The sequence below is a fragment of the Rhea pennata genome, chromosome 19 (genome assembly GCF_028389875.1).
Source record: "Rhea pennata isolate bPtePen1 chromosome 19, bPtePen1.pri, whole genome shotgun sequence".
Classification (NCBI taxonomy): Eukaryota; Metazoa; Chordata; class Aves; order Rheiformes; family Rheidae; genus Rhea; species Rhea pennata.
In genome coordinates, this window is record NC_084681.1 from 10,142,262 (window position 1) to 10,162,168 (window position 19,907).

Here is a 19,907-nt window from a genome sequence, read left to right on the forward strand (position 1 = left end):
TAGAAATTAATTTTCCGAGAAGACAGGCATGGAGACTGTCAGAGGGAATATCCATCTCCATCCATTAGGTCAGCCAGTGCTGGAGTGGGCCAGGGCTGATCTAATAATAGCGCTTGGCTCTTCTGCAGGCAGGGCATATCTTGTGCATCCTTTGGGCAGTAGCAGCTATGCTTGGCAGAAACTACCTTTCACAGGCTTCACATCAGGTGCTCAGCACTTTGTTACAGGATTTGCCTTGTACTACTCATCCCTGATGTGATGTCAAAATGAGCAAATGCTGTGAGCCATGAGCAAAGTTTGGATTCTTCCATCCTTTAAGTTGTCAGCCTAACAGGCAGAATGATCAGAAATGATAGCCTGCAACTTTAGTGTGCTGCAGTACTGAATTCCTTGTGCATACACTTTAGTGTCTGTACCACCTTCTTCTGCTACATCACATGTGACTTGTACAAGTGTTGCTGGGACACCTTCATTGCTCAATGAGATGGAGTTTTGCCATGACTCCAATTTGTACCCCCAAATAACTGCACCTGTAGCTAGGATTTAAGCATAGTTACTACTATTGTCAATCTTAGTTCATTGCGGTGAGATATGAGGAGAGAGGTGACAACTATGTAAAAGAAGTCTTTGGTAAGAGAGGAGAGAAGGGTTCCATCAGGAATGCTGGGAATGCCAGCTGTTCAGGTTGCTTTTGTATAGTTGAAACCAGAGGTGAAAGCATCCATCCTGGGATATTAAAAAGTATTATCAACAAACACTGCTCAAACACTGCTTGTTTTGAGCAGATCTAATGAAAACCCTTGACTTTTGGGGTACAAAACAACCTCTTTAGTCTTAAAGAGTGTTACCTGTTGCCACAGAATTTTCATAATCCAACTGTTGTAGTCAAGTAATTTTTTATAATAATTGGGAAGAAATCCCCAAATAATTACCATTCTGGTTTTATTAACAACTTAAGAAAACTAACATTCTTTATAGTAAATTGATGTCCTTTTTACCTGATGGGTACAAGCACTGGTTGGCTTCCTGGTGTGTTGAACAGTGCGGTTACTTGAGACTGTGTTATAAATGAGGGAACCTGAAATGATGGGATTGTTCTGTATTCAGCACAAGCTAAGATTTTATCTAATAAACTAGTTTTATTTATTATTTTAGAGTTAATTAATTAATATTGAAACATAAAATATGATTCTTAATAGTTGTGCAATTCTTTGACTTTCAGTGAATGAACAAGAACTTGTCTCTTTTGCTTTAGGCTTTCAGATAAACTTCTGTGAAAAGGCACAAAGTAAGCTACATATTTTTATAGTATTATCCTGCTTTTTATATCAGTCTTGGTACTGGGAATGTGTCCACTTCTTGTTCCAACTAACCCACTGTGGCAGTCCTACTCTTAAGAGAGCTTCCATTTTTCACAGTACTGATAAAGTAAAAGCTAAATTAAGATGTTTCAAAGGTCACTAATTGTAAAAGTGGCCTGTAACAAATGAACAATGCTCTGGAAATACACAGGTAAGCTAAACATATATCAGGTGTAGGAAACACTGGAAATTTGCTCCTTGCCAAATCTCTACGAAATGTGAGCTAAATGAGATCTGGCAGTTTGACTTGCAGTTGTTAAACCATCTGCTGAATGAACATCTGACTTTTATGTACTTTTCTGTTTAAGAAAATGGAAGTGAGGAGTATAATATGCTTATATATGATTAGCTAAAATTTCCTTCTTAAGAGCTGGCAGCATTGGTAATAGATTCCGTCATGAATTGTTTCTGTCCATGCTCCTCTTTGAGAGGTAAGAACAGGATAGAGAGTTTTCAAAACAATAAAAAGTTGGCTGGCTATTTCAGTTAAGGCAAATGTAGCAGGAACTAACACTAAAATCTGCAGAACGCTAAATTTTGCAGAACAAATTGTGATGACTAATGGAAGCTCTTTAGAATTATATATTTTTTTTCATTTTTCTTTCATTGACTTTTCATGCTGTCTGTTACTCTGTCCTTCAGTCAAAGTATCTTCAGTCAAAGTAAAACGATAGCTTTATTAGAAGACAAAGTAAAGTTTGGACAGCAATTCTTCTCTGTGCTTGGATTTTTTTTTTCTGAATTATAAAAAATTTTTGACTGCATTTCTTTCAACTTACATTTTGATTTTTTTTTAATTTGCACTTAATATGCATATTTGTTATGGCATTTGTAATATCTAGGGATGTAATTATTACTGTTTTTTTCATGGTTGGTGTTTTGGGCTTTTATCCAGGTACGGTTAACATGACCAATGTTCAGATGTATTTCTTCTGAGATAACCTTTTGTTGTCAGTAGCTATTCACAGACTAATATTTATCTATTTTGGAAGAGTTGGAAGAACATATGCTTCAGGACTGCAGTGTAGAGTGATTCCCATGTCTCATAATTTTTCCCTAAGACAAGATTGGGAAATACATATTTATCCTTTAGTAATTTTCTATTAATATAATATATACATATTTAGAAAAGTTGATGGCTGAAGTAACAATTTCAGATCTGTTTTACAAGCTGTGCAACAGAGTTGAGTTAGGCTTCTAGACCTTTCTAGTAAATTCCTAAGATGGCAGATCCTGAAATGTGAAAAGTGATGGAAGAAAATCAGCCAACCAGAAGTAACAGTTGTCTGCTGAGGTTTATTTGATGGAGATGTGTTAATGGCTCTGCAGGTGAAATTATGTGGATGGAATTTGCTGCTGCGAGCGGCTGGCATGCCGTTTTTTATATAAATCTTGGCAACATAAAAAAGGCGGATTAATATTTATTTAGGACACCATCTTGTTTTTGTGTCAGTCTTTCTACAAATTCCCAGTTGTCCTGTGTGTTAAAAACACTGTAAATGCTTCAGCAGGATTTTAGTTCTTTCCCTAGTAGTGCCTATCACCTGAGGCTGGGATCTTATGTTAGGTGTATGTAGTCCCTGTTTCCTGGAGAAGCTGAAATCTGGAAAAAAAAAAAACAATCCTCAATAGATGACTTTTCAGCACAAAATAAGCTTTGCCAGCAGAATGTTTTGGAAAATGCTTAGGTGCTCCAGGACTTGGCAGCTCTGAATCTGGCGATAGATAGCCGTGAAACAAACTGGTAGCAGGATCTCAGGTAAAGGAGTTTGTCATTTTGCCCAGTGCAGAAGTTGACAGCTTCTGAAGCTTAAGCATCAAATAACTAGTGAATCATTTCTGACCAACACATTTGGTTAAATACACTGACTGTCTAAAAGCTTAGATAGCAGCTTTTAAGAAAGAAAAGAAGTGTTTTGCCAGTGGCACAAGAACATCAGTCTTCTATGAGCATGGTGATAGGGCTGCTGTTAAGGACCGCATGAGAAGATGAGACTGAACACATTGGTGCAGATTTTTGACATCTGTATTTCTGAGGTGCAAACCTGTTAGTGTACCAGCTTCTAAAGTGAGGTCTTTCCTCACAAGGATGTGCTTCAGCCTGAAGCAATGAGGTGGATGGTTTCCCACCTGTGTTTTTGAAATGGAAAATGCCTCCGCATCTACCTGTTGCTGTTAGACATCTTGGGACAGGTCCTTTTGGTATGAGCACCTAGAGAAGTTGCAGCTTGCCCGAGTTTTATACTAGGGAAGGTTTCACCTCTGCAAAGGGAGGAGAGATGCTTCTGTGCACACTGTAGACTTTAGGTTGTTTGCTTTGTTCCCTCTCCGCTTTTGGAAATGTGCATGAAATGCAGGTAATCAGTTGTTCCCCAAAGTTTAAGGTGAAGAAACTAAATTTTGTTAGAAGCAAGTTAAACCTAGTACAGTGAGGTTCTGGGAGAGTGAGTGTCTCCTTTAAAATAAATCACTGCTTCAGTTACTGACTCAAACACTTGTAGGAACGCTCTGTTCCCCCTTCCATTGTATGGCAAGGTTCAAGGGGTTTAAACAGTGGTTCCTGCCTAATCTGCCTGAAATGGGTTAGGAAGAGCTTGTATTGAGCAGTTGGGCCATGCTAGATCCAGTGTGACTGGCCCAGCTGTAGCTGGAAGGGCATGCGAATCCACGCTGCAGAAAAGGCAACGAATGTTCATCCAGAGAGATGAATTTGAAAGGCTAGTGTGATAGTGGCTTTTTTTTCCTTTAGATTTTGAGTAAGTTAATTAAGAAATGAATTATTAGAAAAGTACAACATCAAGAAAATTATTTTGACAGAGAAAATACTGTCTAATTTCTTTTGTCAGAGAAGGAAAAGCAGATTTACAGCAAATGCAGATTTTGATGTTGAATGTTTTCCATTAAAAACACTGTTGATTGTCACATAGTGACAGTTTGTTCATTTGAACTAGCCTCTGATGCATATTTTATTTGTATTTTTCTCTTTAACATGGATTTTAAAATGTTAGAAGACTATTAGCTCATTTATGCATGTTATATGTAAATGTCACATTTATTTGGAATGAAAGGGTAACGAAATCATTAATATATTTATGAATTCCCTTACCTACTTAAAGGCCTTTTGTCTTACAGGCAAATTTTTAGGAAATGTTTACCAGCTTCGAATGAGAATGACAAGAGCCTTCTTTTTTTTTCCCCAGCCTGCAATCAATGCTCTGTAAGTGTTAGTAGTTAAACTGATAGAGCTTGCAGGGTGCTGAAGTTATCTATTTTGACCTGATACTAAATAAGATATATCTGCTTCTCCTTCTCACTGGCTTTTTTTCCAGAGAAGTGATGATTTCTACTGTAGGTGTACTTTTTGCCAGGGAAGCACAATCTAACCTCTTTACTGAAGATATTTTTTCGTGCTGAGAATTGAACAGGCTGTTGCTGTTCTTAATATACAGATATCAAAGATGTGCCACACAAGGAGTTGTTTTGCAGATTTTTTTTGTTGTTGTTATAAATGAAAGGAAAATAAAAGACTTCCAGATTTCAGTTGTAAGCTATTGAGAAGTGCCAGTATTTGATCATGGAATAATAGTGAGTATCTCTGTTCAGAATTTCATGTTTGTCTTTCCAAATAATCTGACAAAATTGCGTATTTTCCAGTGAGGCACCTGGAATATTGATTTGATATCTGTTGACCCATAGTAGAGAGACCAAGGCAGTAAATAGTCATTTTATTAACAAAGTATTTAATGGGGGCAGGGAAGAGCTTGCAATGTGATCTACTTCCCGCTCCCATAAAAAGAAAGCACTTCTCTTTCCCCCTCCTCCCCCTAGCTTCTCCTGTATGCACTTTGGCCTAGCTTCGGGAAGTAATTGAATGCAAGACTAAATCTCCCGTAGCAAAAAAACCCATGTAGCTAGTTTAAATCCATTTGTATTTCCCATGGTGCTTTTTGCAAAGGTGTGTAACTGCGTAGCTGGAGTCTGCTCATGGACAGAACAGACTCCTACCTTTTACAGATCCCGTGTGAATTTCCTCTGCTGTCCTCCTATGAAAGTGCTGTCAGTAGGAAGGGAGACACAGTATTTTTACATTTTTTTTTCTTTATCATTTATTGTTGTTTGTTGATAAGTCTATATATTGTAAGAAAAAACACCATTGCCTACAATAGGAAAGAAAGTAATCAGAGCCTGTCTTTCTTTTTTTCCCTCCTGTTTCTTTAGTGGCTGCAGTTGCTAAAACAATTTGAACTGCATTTTCCAGACTTTGATATTAAGATAGCTTCCCAGTGTAATTTCACTTCTACTAAAAAGGTTCCCGGTGTAATTTCACTTCTCCTACTAAAAACCTATGACGTTCATGTAGCATTGCAGGGATACTGTGCATTTTTCGAGGCTAGCTCTTTCAGTGCTTGGTAAATGCATCTGTGTGTATTTGTTTTAATACTACATTTGTATCAGATCATACTTTTGAAATGACAGCTGTACTTTTAATAGCAGCAGAATTTCTGCTTTTATTATTATCTCACCTTAGATTATTTCTCTGGTTTTGTTTTGATAATTAATCAACTTGTCATTTTGGAAATATGTCCTCATTGACTTATTGGTTGGTTATAAGCTACAATTCTTTCCTTTATCCTTCTACATTAAGTTCTTTTTTCATATTCACATCCTTCTACATTATATCTTATTTCATATTTAAGTCTTGAAGCACACTCTGTATCAAATACTTTACATAGTAAATATCGACTCTGACAGACTGGTAAACCTGTGTTCCAGAGCAGGAAAAGATACACAAGTTCTTCCTTGTGCAGGTGAAATTTGCTTTTGTGCCTGGATTGTAGAGAAAAATCCAGACACTTAATTTTAACAGTTTGATCTGAGTAATAATTTAGAGAAAGGTTAGATTTGCACCATCAATCCCCCTGATGACAGGAAAGCAAAACTTGGATTTAATGATCTGAGGGGCAAAAGGCCATTCTCCTAGTTTTCATATGGCCTGTAAGTGAAGAAAGATACAGCTCTAACAGAAACTTTTTTTAGAAGATATTCTAAGATATTCTAGCACATGGTTTCATTATTTATATATATAAGAACAGATTTTCAGGATACTGACATTAAGTATTTTTTCATCAATAGTTCTGTTATACTGTGAATATTAATATGTATGACACCAGAAATTAATGTACAAATGATGTTTCTTCTTTCATAACCAGTATTAAAGCTAAGGCTATGGTTCTCTGAACAATATCTCTGCTTTATGTGTTAATTAGTGGTGAAATTTCTGTACTGATAATTTCTTACAGATCGAGTAAACTTAGACAAAATAAGAAATAGAAGCTGTTGAACTATCAGATATCAAGAAATCAAAAAAAAAAAAAAAAAATCAAGATCAGCTCAAACCAAAGGAGAATCTTACCTAATGAGCTTCATAAATAGTAATAAAACTGGCTCATTTGAATAAAATATTCTTTTAACTGTAGACCTGTGTTTTATTCTTTGAGGGGGAAACTGCCTGCTCTAACAAAACTAGTTTTGTTAAATTTGATAAACTGAATTTACTAAATGTTGAGACTGTGTTTAAAAGTAAAATAGAACAATTTCTGTAATACAATTTTTAAAAATATAATTAAAAAAAAAGTCTGCTTACATTGCCATCTGCTATAGTGTAGAAAAAATAACTCAGAAAGATAAACTGAGACCTGGTGAAATTTCAAAGCATTTTGGACATTTGAATGGCTATGTTGTCTAATAGGTAGATGAAAGGAGGAAGAATAGCAGGCTGGATCTGCAGTTCCAGATAGTCTCCTGCCCCTCCCAGGAGTGCAAAAATTTTATCGTACTGTGAAAAGAGGAATGACTTTGATCTTGCTTGGCATAATTCACGTATGTGGAGGTTCCAAGCCTTGGTTTACTTTCCCTTCATTTTTTTTTCCTTCGTGCTCTGTGAATTTTCCTTTATTTTTCCATTTCCAATTTCTTAAAGTGAAGTAATTACAGTGCTCTGTGATGAATTATGGTTCAGTAGTGAAGAGTTCATAGCTATGATGAATACTTGTCTGTGGTAAACTGCTAGCATTGTGCATCATACGTTCATTGCAATATATTCATTGCTTTCTTGAGAAAAACAGAATGTGAGCAAATAAAGGACATTGGAGCGAGCTGGACCTGTTGCATGGCAATGTTGAGGTCCATGTTGTTGTTACACTAGATGAGGTGCTGAAATGTGGTAAATTCGCACTGTGTCTCAAATAAATGTGCCAGGAGAGCTGAGAGACAAGCAGACAGAGTGAACAGTGACAGGCTGTTGGGACTGTTTGGCATTACCTAGGTTTTCTGAAAGACTTCACGTAGCTGAACTGCAGAGTTTGACTTGCTCTTGCTCAAACTGCCTTGGTACCTGAGGGCTGGAGTGCCAAATGTGAAACCAATTTTTAAAGACAGTGAAAGGGAGTTTCAGGGAACTATGAGCATACCTACATGGAGAAAATAGTTAGAAACTGCAATAAGGAACAGAATTCCAGGACCCCTGAATAACTATGTTACAGCTGGAAACAGTCAGCATATTCTTTGTATCAGAAGTCCTGCCTCATGAACAACTGAATTTCTTTGAAAGGATTTAGTGTGTTACCTAGATGTCAAAAAAAATGATAGTCTTTCATCACAGTGTTTCTTCACTGGTTTGTTGATGGTTGAACTGCACATTTTGTGATCTAGCTTCATGGCATGATGGGTTCTGAAAGTTTCCATGAAAACAAGAAGATTGGATGTGTTCGTGCAAGTGAAACTCATTGAAGATTATTAAATATGTGACTGAAGAAGTCTTTGAGCAGAAACTGATTGAAGGTTGAGAGGATATCAAAAGGAAGCATGTTATGAGATTGTTCTTATCTTACTGTCTTCATCTGGCATCTTCTTGCGGGCATGGCTGGGGACAGATTACTGAGATGAACTACTACTGCTGTTCTTATGTTCCAGGTTTTGGATATAGTTCCTACCTCTTGAATTAAATGTCTTTTTCTGAAATTCCAAATTGGAGAAGTACAGAGATGGTATCTATATATATATACAATTATTTATTTTGGAAGCTTAGCATAAAATCTTCTGGATTTGACTGTTCTCTGAAGCAGTTAGATATTTAAAAATTAAAACTATTTTTTCAAAGAAAAGTAAAAGCTCCTCTATGTTTTGTGGATTTGCCTTTTTCCCCCAGAGTCAAGTAACTAAAAGATTTCTATCTCTTGTTCAACAGTTGTACAGAACTCCATTATAATTCAACAGAACTAAGCAAAAACGCTTTTTGGGACCATGAGTCCCTAGGAGTTTATAGGATCCACACCAAAATCTTTCCCAGTGCAGGCAGAACCCTGCAACTGAGACCAGACTTTCCAAAATGTTTAGCTCTTCTTAACATCCTTAAAGGCAATGATTAGATTTACAAAAGAATAGGACACTCAGGACCTGAAGGAGAAAATAAGCTTAGCATGAAGCAGATCCTAACTTGAAAATTTGACTTAGTGTATTTTTAGCTATGCGTAGCTATCAGGTATTTGCAAAAATATGTCTAAGTTGCAAAGTTTTTGATTCAAACTCAACATGGAGATGTACTGCCCTTATTTTACAAAAGATTATTTATTACAGGCTTTAGTGATTAAGAAGTCTAGTCCCCAAGTCAAAATATTACCAGTTACACAGTGGAGTCTAGAATATATTAAAAGCTTGCCTCCAGTACAAGTCTTTTACTACAAGTTGTTTTCACCACTGTATTTGTGCAACTCTAACATTTTCACGTGGATGCTCTTTTTGCTTTACCTTTTTAGTTATTACAAATAATCAGTGGCAGATAACACATACTGCTAACTACTCTACTTTCCTTCAGCTGTGAAGAGTTCTAGAGATATTTCCTCAGCTTTCCATTGCCCAGCTGAAGCTTGTTATTATTTCAAATAATGTGAGTCCATTTCTTAAATTTACTTTAAATGTACGTTCATGCACAATGGACCTCTCTCGGGGCTTAAAGGTAAAACAAGATGGTGAGGTTCCAGTTTTGGAATACTTAGGTGGTTTGGCTGCTAAGGGCTTGTTTTAAGGGAATAATTTGAGAATATGAGAGTTGCACAGCGAAAGTAACTGTCAAGGGTCAATGTTGCATAATAGACGCTGCATTGAAACCATTTGTCTCAAAGCAGTGCTTTGCTTGGCAGTATTCTTCACATAGATGATACTAGGCTCAGCAAAAAAAATCTGGTTTGTGTAACAGGCTTCTTAATGGAGAGAAAAAGAAGTAAAGCCTCTTATGCTGTAGGGATGTGGGTTAATATGTTTCAAATTGGAGAGTGCAGCATTGGGAAAGGAGAGACATGGAAAGCAGAGAACTTTGTGACATGAATGCTTGGATTCCCTTTCACAGCTTGCCCATGTCCCTCCCTGAGAGGTAAAAAACGATAACCTGAGAAGCAAAGGGCAGGAACCTTCCCAGAGTGTCTATGTGAGAATCGTTTGGATAAAAGCAAGAGGCAAGATAGAGATATGTGCAGAGAAGGAGGAACTGGAAGCTTCTGTAACTTCTGTTGTCATTTTGGGGAATGTTTAGCTTAAATTAGTCCAGTTTTTCTCTGTTAATCCCACCCTAGACATCAGTGAGTCACTTGTCCTGTAGACTTGTTCAGTGTTAGAGAGTTATCACTAATTACCAAAACTGCTTTGTCAGGATATACCTCCTTGCTTGATGGCCCAAGGGTCTCTTCATGCTTTAGAGATACTTACATTAGTGTTTCCTAACTTCTAATAGTAATTTTTGTTTACAGTAAATTCTTCTTATTTCTTCTTATTCTAATCCTTTTATTTTTTCAGAATTAAAAAATGCTAACACTAAGGTAAACAGAATCAGTTGTTTCCCCTCAAAATAATTGTATTTTAAAATGGAAAGAGCCCACACATTCCCCTGATTCGTGCTGTTCTTCCTAATAGTTGATTACAGCACTCTCACTGCCTGGGTCCAGGATGCCTAACAGAGTTGGTAGGATGGAGATGGTGATTGACGCTACCACTTCTCTGGCATAAGGTAACTAGAGAGATGAGGGAAACATACTTGTTGCTTTATCTAAAGGAAGCCAAATCCTTTCTGTTGACCTTAACCAAAGGCCTCAAGGGCAGATTTTTTTTTATATATGTATAATTAATTTTAAATCTAATTCCATACTCCTAAAATTAAAAAAAAAAAAAAAAAAATTAAAAAATCTGCAGTCCTCTTCTCCATGGTATATGTTCTTACTGTGTCATTTTATGATGAAAAAGAACCTGGCATGGTCTTTTGCAGAAAGTCTCCAGGTGCCTCACAATGAATTTCCCAGGAGAAAGTCACAATTTCCTTCTGACAGCTTCCCCAGTGCAATTTTTACAGGATTATTCTGTAGCAGGAGGAAATATGAAGTTGCCTCATGAAAATTTTTCAACATTTGCATCTGAAACAAAATGCTTCTTTGAAAGCATCTCCATTTTCACAGACATCTGGTCTGGCAATGCCTGACAAATGCAGGCTGTTTGAACTGGACCTTCCAGGTTGTCTCCTTCAGGGTTTTGCCAGACTTGCCAGACTAAGCGACAAGTTAAATAATATTCTCCAGCTAGATATTTCCTGAATTCCAATTTCTGTGGAAATCTGACTTCTAACATAACTTCTAACTGAGAGCTGCTCATCACAGCCTGATATGGACACGGTTGTGCACATTAGTACAAACAACCCAGAATGCTTGCCCAGGTCCTACCTTTAAGCTCTTTTACCACAGTTTGTCTGCTCTCAAGACTCAAATAGTTTTGACCCTGTTTATGGTTATTCATATGAATGATATTTCCATGTAGGGCAGCATCAGAGATAATAACTGCTAAAGGTTAATGGTGGCTTTTAGAGATTTGAAGGACTTCACTCTCAGGTCTTTACTGCTGGGAATTTTTGGTCTGAGAGAACTAATCTTAATCTGATTGGAATTTCTTGCACTGGAAGCCTAACCTACTTTATTTAGACAGGCTTCCTAGTGAAGATATTTATAGAAACTGTTGCAAGTGCTGTTGGATGCAGCATAAAACATATATTGCAAGCTATACAGGTGAATGCTGGTGCTGAGAGCCTCTGTGCAACTCTTGGCTATCTCCCGTGGTTAAATCACTGAAGCGTTTTTGCTAAAGCATTATTCAGGAGAAATGTTGAATTGCTTATTGTTTTCATGACATAGGAAGGTAACGACTAATAGCTATTCCAGAGTTCTGGCTGATGCATTTTTGAACTCTGTAAGTGGAAGCAAGCTTGGTGTTGTAAGTGAATTGTGGGTAAATGCTGTTTCTGTTGAAGTGATTTCTAAAAATGAATGTGCTTAGTATGTTTCTGGAGTAGATCTTTGTCTGAATTCTGACTCTTGGATTACTGTAAATCAAAGGTTCTCTTTCTCTAGCATATTCATTAAAGGGCAATATACAGCAGTAGTAACAGAGAAGACATACTGAAAATGTTTGTGCTATTACTCTTGAAAGTAAGTTTGTTTAGTTACAGTTCCTAAAGCTATTAACTGAAACTCCTCTTCTTTCATTCTGACTTCTCTTCTTTCATTCAGACTTCCCAAATAATTTATTCTATGTACTGAAATTCTTCATTTCTTTTTGCTTCAAAATAGGACTAGTTGTTTTCTTGAAAAATTGTAATTCAATATGTCTGGAGGGTAAGGCTAGAAACTTACCTCATTCAGAAGTCAGTAGTGCTGATTTTGGAGTACATCCATCAGCAAGATTGAAAAGGATGGAAATATAGCAGGAAGACTGTAGTTTGGAACGATTTATAGGAAGGTAGTACTGTGCTAGCAGCAATGGAGATAGAGCAGTGAATTCCGCGTGTATCCGGAAATCAACAATTGCAGGGCTGTGGCTCTGAACATGGATAAATGTTCCTCTTATGTCTCTACATCAAAGCATATGTTTTGTTTGCAAACAGGATCTAACAATTTGGACAATAAGAGTTGGTGGTAGGTCATTTTTTTTTCCTCCTCCCCCCCCCCCCAGCTTCAATGAGAGTTCACAGTATCATGCTTTGAGATGCCCTGGAAGAATTTGTCAAATAATACCAGGAAGATATCAGAGCTGATATTTTGCAATTCTGTAATGTTGAGAGTATAAACAGAAGAAAAACATTCAACTTCCTTCTCAAACTGAAGCAAATCACCAACCCGTCTGGCGCCCTGATGCCCTTCCTCCTCCTTTTTTAATGTCTCTTTTTGACATGTTTAACTTTACTTGGGAAGGGGTACACAGTTTATTTCACATTCTTTCATCACCTTTCCGTTGTTTGTTGCCACAATTCATTTTTTGTTATATGTATTTTTTTCCTGTTTATAGTAGAGTAAGAAAGTGGGATTGATTCCTGGCATATTCCTGTAACAGTAGCAGCAGAGAGACTTCAATATCCAACCAGAGAGAATAGTCACGATCACACTAAGACAAATAACGAGTACTTGATGGTGCTGTTTGGTACTAAATGGGTAACACTTTGGCAGAGGTTAGTGTGTCCCTGCAAGGCAGAAGCCTTGAAGAAAATTGTTGAACTGTTGTCATTTTGAAAAGTTTATTGCCTAGAAAGGATAATTTTCTTATGTATAATCTGAACATCATTACTAGTGTTATTGAAAAAATGTAGCATGCAGGAAAGGGGGTAAGGAAATTCTGCAAAGAAAATATGATGGCTTGGTCCAACAGGAGGTGATTCAGATGCTTGCGGAAATCATAGATGTCTCAGGTAAAGTAAAAATAATAATAAAGAATGCAACTCTAGAGGAATATTTTGGACTGTTTATTAGCTACTAGATAGCTTTTTCCTTTTGTATGAAGACAGGTTGGCTGTGGTTGTGGTAAGAGTGCCTCAAAGAGTGATGAGAACCTAGTTGTGGAGCCAAGCGCGTGGATTAATCCTAGCGATGGATAGCAGCACATAAATAATCATATAATTAAGCTTGCATTCAGTTTGCCAGTGCTGCAGGAAACAAATGCATATTGTGAGCCTTGGTTCTTTTTCTGGAATAAAATTGGGAGATCAAGTTCTGAGGCCTACTTTAAGCTGTTTCTTCATTGTATAATTCCAAATGTTTCAGAGATACTTGGCAAAAGCCACAGTTATTAGGCAGAAATATGAAAAGGAATGGCATTTTCTGAAATGAGAAGACAGGCCAAGTTAGAGCAGTTCCTTAGGAATCTTGATATCTGGAATTAATAAAGGATTCAGAAAGATAACTTTCTCTTAAAATATGTATGTACCTTTGTGATCAGACTCTGTGCTTGTTTGAGAATGGTATTAATCAGAATTTTTCTGTGTGAGGGCGTATTTCCTTATTAACTAAGTGTCCTGCAGAGACAGTATTGTCCTCTGCTATCTTTCAGTGCCTTTAAAGGGCCTATTATCTTTCCCATTCTTGCAGTGAAGGAAGATGGACTTCTCAAGGGCTTCTGAGCCAAAGCAGCTCATTTGTACCAGCATGGTGAGAGACAAGCAACACCTTGCTGGCTATAGCCGAGCCCAGGGAATTTATGTGAAATTGTTTTTCTTTTCTTTTCTTTCTTTCTTTTTTTTTTTTTTTTTTTTTTTTTTCTGTTTCAGTAAGGTCATCTTTGCTTGCCATGGAATACTACCTTGTAGTTGAGACTGGATTGACTTTCTAGAAAGAATGCTCAGGCTTCGCTGGTCTCTCTCTGCAGAGAAGACTTCTCTTCTGCTTCTGGCCATTGTATAGTTGGGTCTTCAAATGTCAGCTGGACAAGGCTTCCCAACTGCCTCTTCCTGTGTCCATGTTGGCCATAGTTGATAAAATGCCGAAATGTGTATTTGTAGAATAGTAGGACACAAGTGAAAATGTTCTCCTTTACCTCAGTGTCATGCAGTGGCCTGTTGCTAAAATGACCCCTTTTTTAGAGTAGGATATGAAAACCAGAATACTATTATTTTATGGGTACAGTGATTTGAAGTAAGAAAGACTATTATTTTATGGATAAAAATTATTTACCATCAAAAAGCTATCTGGGTTGTCTTTTGTGCCATGTAACAGCTCAGCTGGTTAGAGCATGGTGCTAATAATGCCAAGATTGTGGGTTTGATCCTCATGTGGGCCACTTGTTTGAGGGCTGGACTAGATGATCTCCAGAGGTCCCTTCCAACCTTACCAATTCTGTGATTCTTACCCAAAGGCAGCATAATTGTGTTTAAATGCCCTCAGAACAAATGCAGTCTTCTGTTACCACTTCATCTCAGTCAAATCCAAGGTAGTCTTGCATTCAAATGTAATCTGAATTTAGTATGACTATTAGGATACTGCTTAACAAAACCATTAGCCAGCATTCTAAGGACCAGAAGTCAGGAAAACTAACAGTTTTGGTTCTGATTTTGAGGATTAACCTTATTTATGAAGAGGTAATATGTTCCAAAACAAGTTTTGATTTCTTCCAAACACTTGCTTCTCCAGTGCATCCACAATTCTCAGATAAGTGGATATTGTAGTAATAAGTGATAAGAATTAAATATTACACTAGCAAAACATTTGAAGGAAGTTTAATTTATGTAAAGTGAGTATTTTTGCAACATGCTTTATGACAATTTTGAACATGCAACCCAGATCATGATAGTGTATAAACTAAATCTGGAAGCAACATTTCCAAGGGCTTTTTAATTTGTTATAGAGAAACAGAGTAATCTGAATGAAATCTGTGGATAGTAAAATCATCAGTAAAATTCTCATTTAGGTTTTTTGCCTTCATTTAGGGTTTTTACCTTCATTTAGGCTTTAGCAATGTTTCTGCAAGGAGCAGGGGCATGAAACTATTAAAAGCAGAGTTTCTTGGTTGAGCTTAAACTTCATATCTGAAGTCCTTGATTTCAAAAGGCTACCAGAGAAGATAACTAACATTGATTCTTGTCTGACTTTTACTTCATTTTAGTGTGATGTTTCGTGTGCCATTTCATTTACAGTATGTCTTTCTGCATGACTTGTGCTAAATGGAAATTCCCGGCATTCCTCAGGATATCTGTTTCTGTACTTGATGTGTTGTTCATCACTTGAGCAAAAGGAAGGTATTCTGTTTTCTTCATAAGGATAGGTTGTATTTATATATTCATGCAAAATCTAGACCTATGTGGAGGAATTACATTATTGAAAGTATTCTTGGAAGACTGTTGAGGCAGAAATCAGTAGTTTGATGTTTAACTGGGACAGAAAGTGTTCTGGCCCAATTTGAAAACAGGGGGAGACTTAGTATAAAAAGTTTTGGAAGTTTTCAACTGAATAAAGAATAGGAGAAGCTTTTGAGAAGAGGAGATTTTACTGGTAGGAGTTACGAGTCAGTATCACTTAGAATATTGTGCCGCTTCAAGGACAAATGTTCTAATAAGTTGTATAAGTGTTGTAGTTAGAAATGGAAAATCTTATGACACTGTACTATTGCCCTTCAAAGAGAGAGATAGTGTTTCAGACATGTGAATAAAGCAAAACTAGAAGAATGATGAAAGTTGTAAATCATTGGACCCAGTCTGAGAGCAAAATTTACGCAGTCGTAACAGGAAAAATGACTAAGGGATTGTATAACCATTATCTGCAAGTACCTGCCAAGAACTAACACCCACGCATGTCCACACAATGGCAGGGGCAGGACCTAGAAAGAATAAATGAGCAGGGGAAAGTTTTAGGAATGCATATGCAGACTAATAAGTATCTGCAGCCCCTTGCAGTAGTGAATTTGGTGTGTGTGCTTTGCTCTGTTTGAGAAGGGAGATGCTGTCAAGGATTTAGTCGAAAGAGATCTCTGGGATCAGTTAGGCAGTGGTGTGGTGTTGGGGCTTTTGGACAGGTTTGTACTCTGCAGAGGGCCCTGCCAGGAAACTGCCATTTCCTCTACAGTGTCAGACCTGCCCAGTTCTATGAGCTTCAGAGGAGGGTGGCAGGACTTGTCAGAGGACAGGTGTGAGATGTAAATTATTCTGCTTCTCTCAAAATCCTGTTAGTATTAATTGAATATTCTTGGTTTTTTGTGCAAATGTCTGATTTTTAAGAATATTCCTAGATGATTGGCCTCAAAGATGTGGAAGGGTAATGAGTCCTAAAGTTTTGTTACACGTGGTATAATAGACCATAATCTTGATTTTGCTACCTTGCTGGTTTGTTCAGCTCCTTCATTTGTGGATTATTTATGAGGGAGCTCTGACAATTTTAAGTGATTCTCCACTAGTTCATTGGGCTCATATATGCCACAAGAGCCTGAGCTTTGAAACTCTTCTTTCTGATATTTGCGCAACAGATGTATCTTGCTCCTTGCATGTTTTGCAGCAAAGGCGTTACTCTAACCTCTCAGCTGGAGTATGCCAAGGATGCAGGGAAGAAGGAATGGAGATCAGGACATGGTGTATGTGGATAGGCAAGTATTTAAAGGAGAAAGAAATGTTAATAAACTTGACATTCCTTTGGAATGTCATGTTGCTGCTTTGTCGATCTAGAGGTATCTGCCTTTCTCTATCCACACAGGACTTTCAGTTGCATTGCCTGCTCTGGAAGGCTTTGGAGTGACAAAGTCCTAGTAGTAGCAGAGGCTTGGTTGTTCTGCTTAGAAACATGACAATATTAAGTCTATAAATGCCCTCCTCTGTGTTATTCTGCTCAAAGAGAGGTTATGTTGGTTTTGTCAGTAATAGATCAGATACTCTTTGTGCTACAGAATGTTGGACAGCTGTAGTGAAAGGCGGGGATGGAGGTCCGTCAGGCCACCCAGCCAAGCCTGGAGAGGGAACATACGACTCCAATTAGATGCTTTTCAGTAGAATAAAGGATGTGTAATACATATATGGAAATAACTGTATTTATAGGAAAAAAATGAGAAAAAGATTTGAAAATGGCAACATTGTTAAAAGGTGGAATCTCATGCTAGGGAGCTGTTTAATCAGTTTAAGTAAGATGGTTAAATGGATAGTTTGGGCATTCCTTCACTTCCTAACATAAGAGCTACATGAGAAATGACATTTTTTACAGTGAATTTAGTAAGAGGCAAAATAAGAGGATGCTATGAAAGGTGAAGTACACCAAATCAGACCAGCTTTCAGCAGCAAAAGTGTTATTTCTCCATATTCTGATGAAGAGATCTGTATTTTTTTTCTTTGAAAAGGAGAGAGCCATTCACTGCTTGTCTTCTTGCAGTATTCTCAGAATTTTTAAATACGAGTATTTTATTGTTTGTCTCCTTATAGTTCTGCAGCCTAGGCCATACTGTATCATCTCTTTAGGGGCGATGTGGCCAAGAAAAAGGCACTGGGAATGGAGGTGATCCCCTTACGCTCCGTTTCATAACACTGAGCTCCTTCTGCAGCAATCCTTACCCCAAACAGCTGTGGGCTTCAAGCAAGGTACCCTTTACTTTCAGGCGAGGCATTCTTGCTTCTCCTCTTCTCCACCTTTATTATGGATGAAAGGCCCAGTATCGCTGACTGTGGCCTTATGTAAATCTGTCAGTGAATTAATAACTAAAAGTCATGATTGATAGTTTACTTTAGGTGGTTGATACAAAGCTTTTGCTAATTGGTTTCACACTGTTAGATTTTCATCAGTTTTTTTTTGTGGTTTTCATGGGTGACAAATGAAGTGTGTTTTTGGTTTTTTTTTGTTTGTTTCTTTATTTCTTTTTAACAACATGCATACAGGTATTTCCATATATATACATATATATATATATATATATATATATAGTTTTTTTTTATCACAATGAGGTTAAAGCTGAAAGCATATATCGGTAATTTAAAAGTAAAAGGTATTATAGAAGAAATATGTTAGCAGCTCTAAGTGAAAACTACACACCCAGAAAGGTCAGAGTTGCACTGCAAAAATTCAAGTGCTTTAGTGCAAAAATTCAAGCAGCTGTAACTATGTCCTGCAGTGGTACCTTAAGACACAGTTTAAACCAAATACATTGTACACTCTCATTTAACATCTCATTAATTTAATTGAGAACTGCAAACGTTTAGGAGCCTTAGATGATGTGTGTCAGTGTTTTGTCTCAGCATCACAGTGACATTGGCTTGTTTCACAAGCTTTTCTGCACATTTCAGACTGCACTATGTTTAAATTTCTTTTGACTGCATCCTTCATTTGTGAGTTTTCTAGCTTTATCATATTGTTTTTAGATGAATGTCACCATCTGCGTAACACCCTGTGGCCTGAAATTGCTGTTAAGCACTTTGACATGTAATGAGCTTTTTTCTTCTTTCTTTCTTTCTGTCTTTCTTTCTTTCTGTCTTCTCCTGTCTTAGAGCTACTAAAAAACACACATACAAGGTAGAAGACTACTGCAGAAGTTGATGGTTGCTTCTCCTCAGGCCTTTTGCTCTTCATTGTCTGTTCAGGCCAAGAGGCCTGTGAGATAGTGGAGAATTATGCCATCTGTTTTACAAGACTGGGTAGAAGAAGGATGTTGCAATTCAGGGGATCAAGCCTATTCCCTGATGGCCGGTGCCTCCTGGGGTGAGAGGTGGCAGGATCCACCTTTTGGATTAACAATAAAAAGTTAAGGCACCCACTCAGGAAGTAAGAAATCTGGGCTAAGCTCTACTCACCCTGAGGGGATTTCAGTCTCCTGTTCCTGTTTTCTGGGCATCCTTAACAGTTTGTGTGGAAGAGGCCCGTTTCCGTTGTGGCTGTTGAAGCTGGGCCGTTTTGTGGGGAGGAATGCAAGTTTGCTCTGGCTGAACAGGGGTAAGAACAGGTCTTTTGTAGCCCAGTGGAAGGTTGGGAGGTATGGTCCTTACGTAGCCTGTCAAAAATGTACGTTCAGCATTGTTTTGGGGATTCCTTGTTTTTAGTGCCTCCCACCCCCATTTTAAGTCTTTCTCATGGGACTAGAAAGCAAAACTTTTTATCCCCTGGTCACCTCTCTGACAGACTGCATTTCATACCATGCTCAGCTTGGTGACCCACTTTGGCAAAAGGAAGGCATGATAGATCTCTGCTGTCCTAGCTTGAGCCTGATTGTGTCCATTTGCTGTTTGGCTGAGGAGGATCAAGCCAACGCTTGATGTGCAGTGGCTTCCCTTCCCATCCTTTCTGGATTTGTAAAGGATGGCCAGGGTATGCTGAACAGGTTGGATGCCTTTCGTGCTGTAGCTGAAGCTCAGCCTACCAGTCATGAAATATGTTTAAAGGAGTGAGTGTGCATAGAGGGGATGCTGGGCCCTGGGATGGAGGGGCACCGAGGCTTTTGGTGGCTGGTAGCCAACACCTGATACTCCCTGCGTTCACAGTGTCAAAAACGATATTTTGAATACCTCTGCTAAGTGACCTACCAACCTCGCAGAGTGAGACCAAGGAAGACCTTGGGATGAGAACTGACTCCACTTCATTCCTGTTTTCTCTCACAGAAATTATTTGTTAACCTTGTGGTAAAACACGTTTTCCTTTTCTTACAGTGTGTTTGTTTTTTTCTTGTTTATTTCCAGGTACTCTTACAAAATAATATTTTACTGCTGACAAAAAGTTTACTTTATGTTCATTG

At 37.8% G+C, this 19,907-nt stretch overlaps 1 protein-coding gene across 3 annotated transcripts in view; it reads left to right on the top strand.

The window, feature by feature from the left end:
* MAP2K4 (mitogen-activated protein kinase kinase 4) overlaps positions 1-19,907 on the top strand; it is a 102,610-nt gene that overhangs the window by 17,479 nt on the left and 65,224 nt on the right. The gene's annotated exons all lie outside the window — the stretch shown is intronic.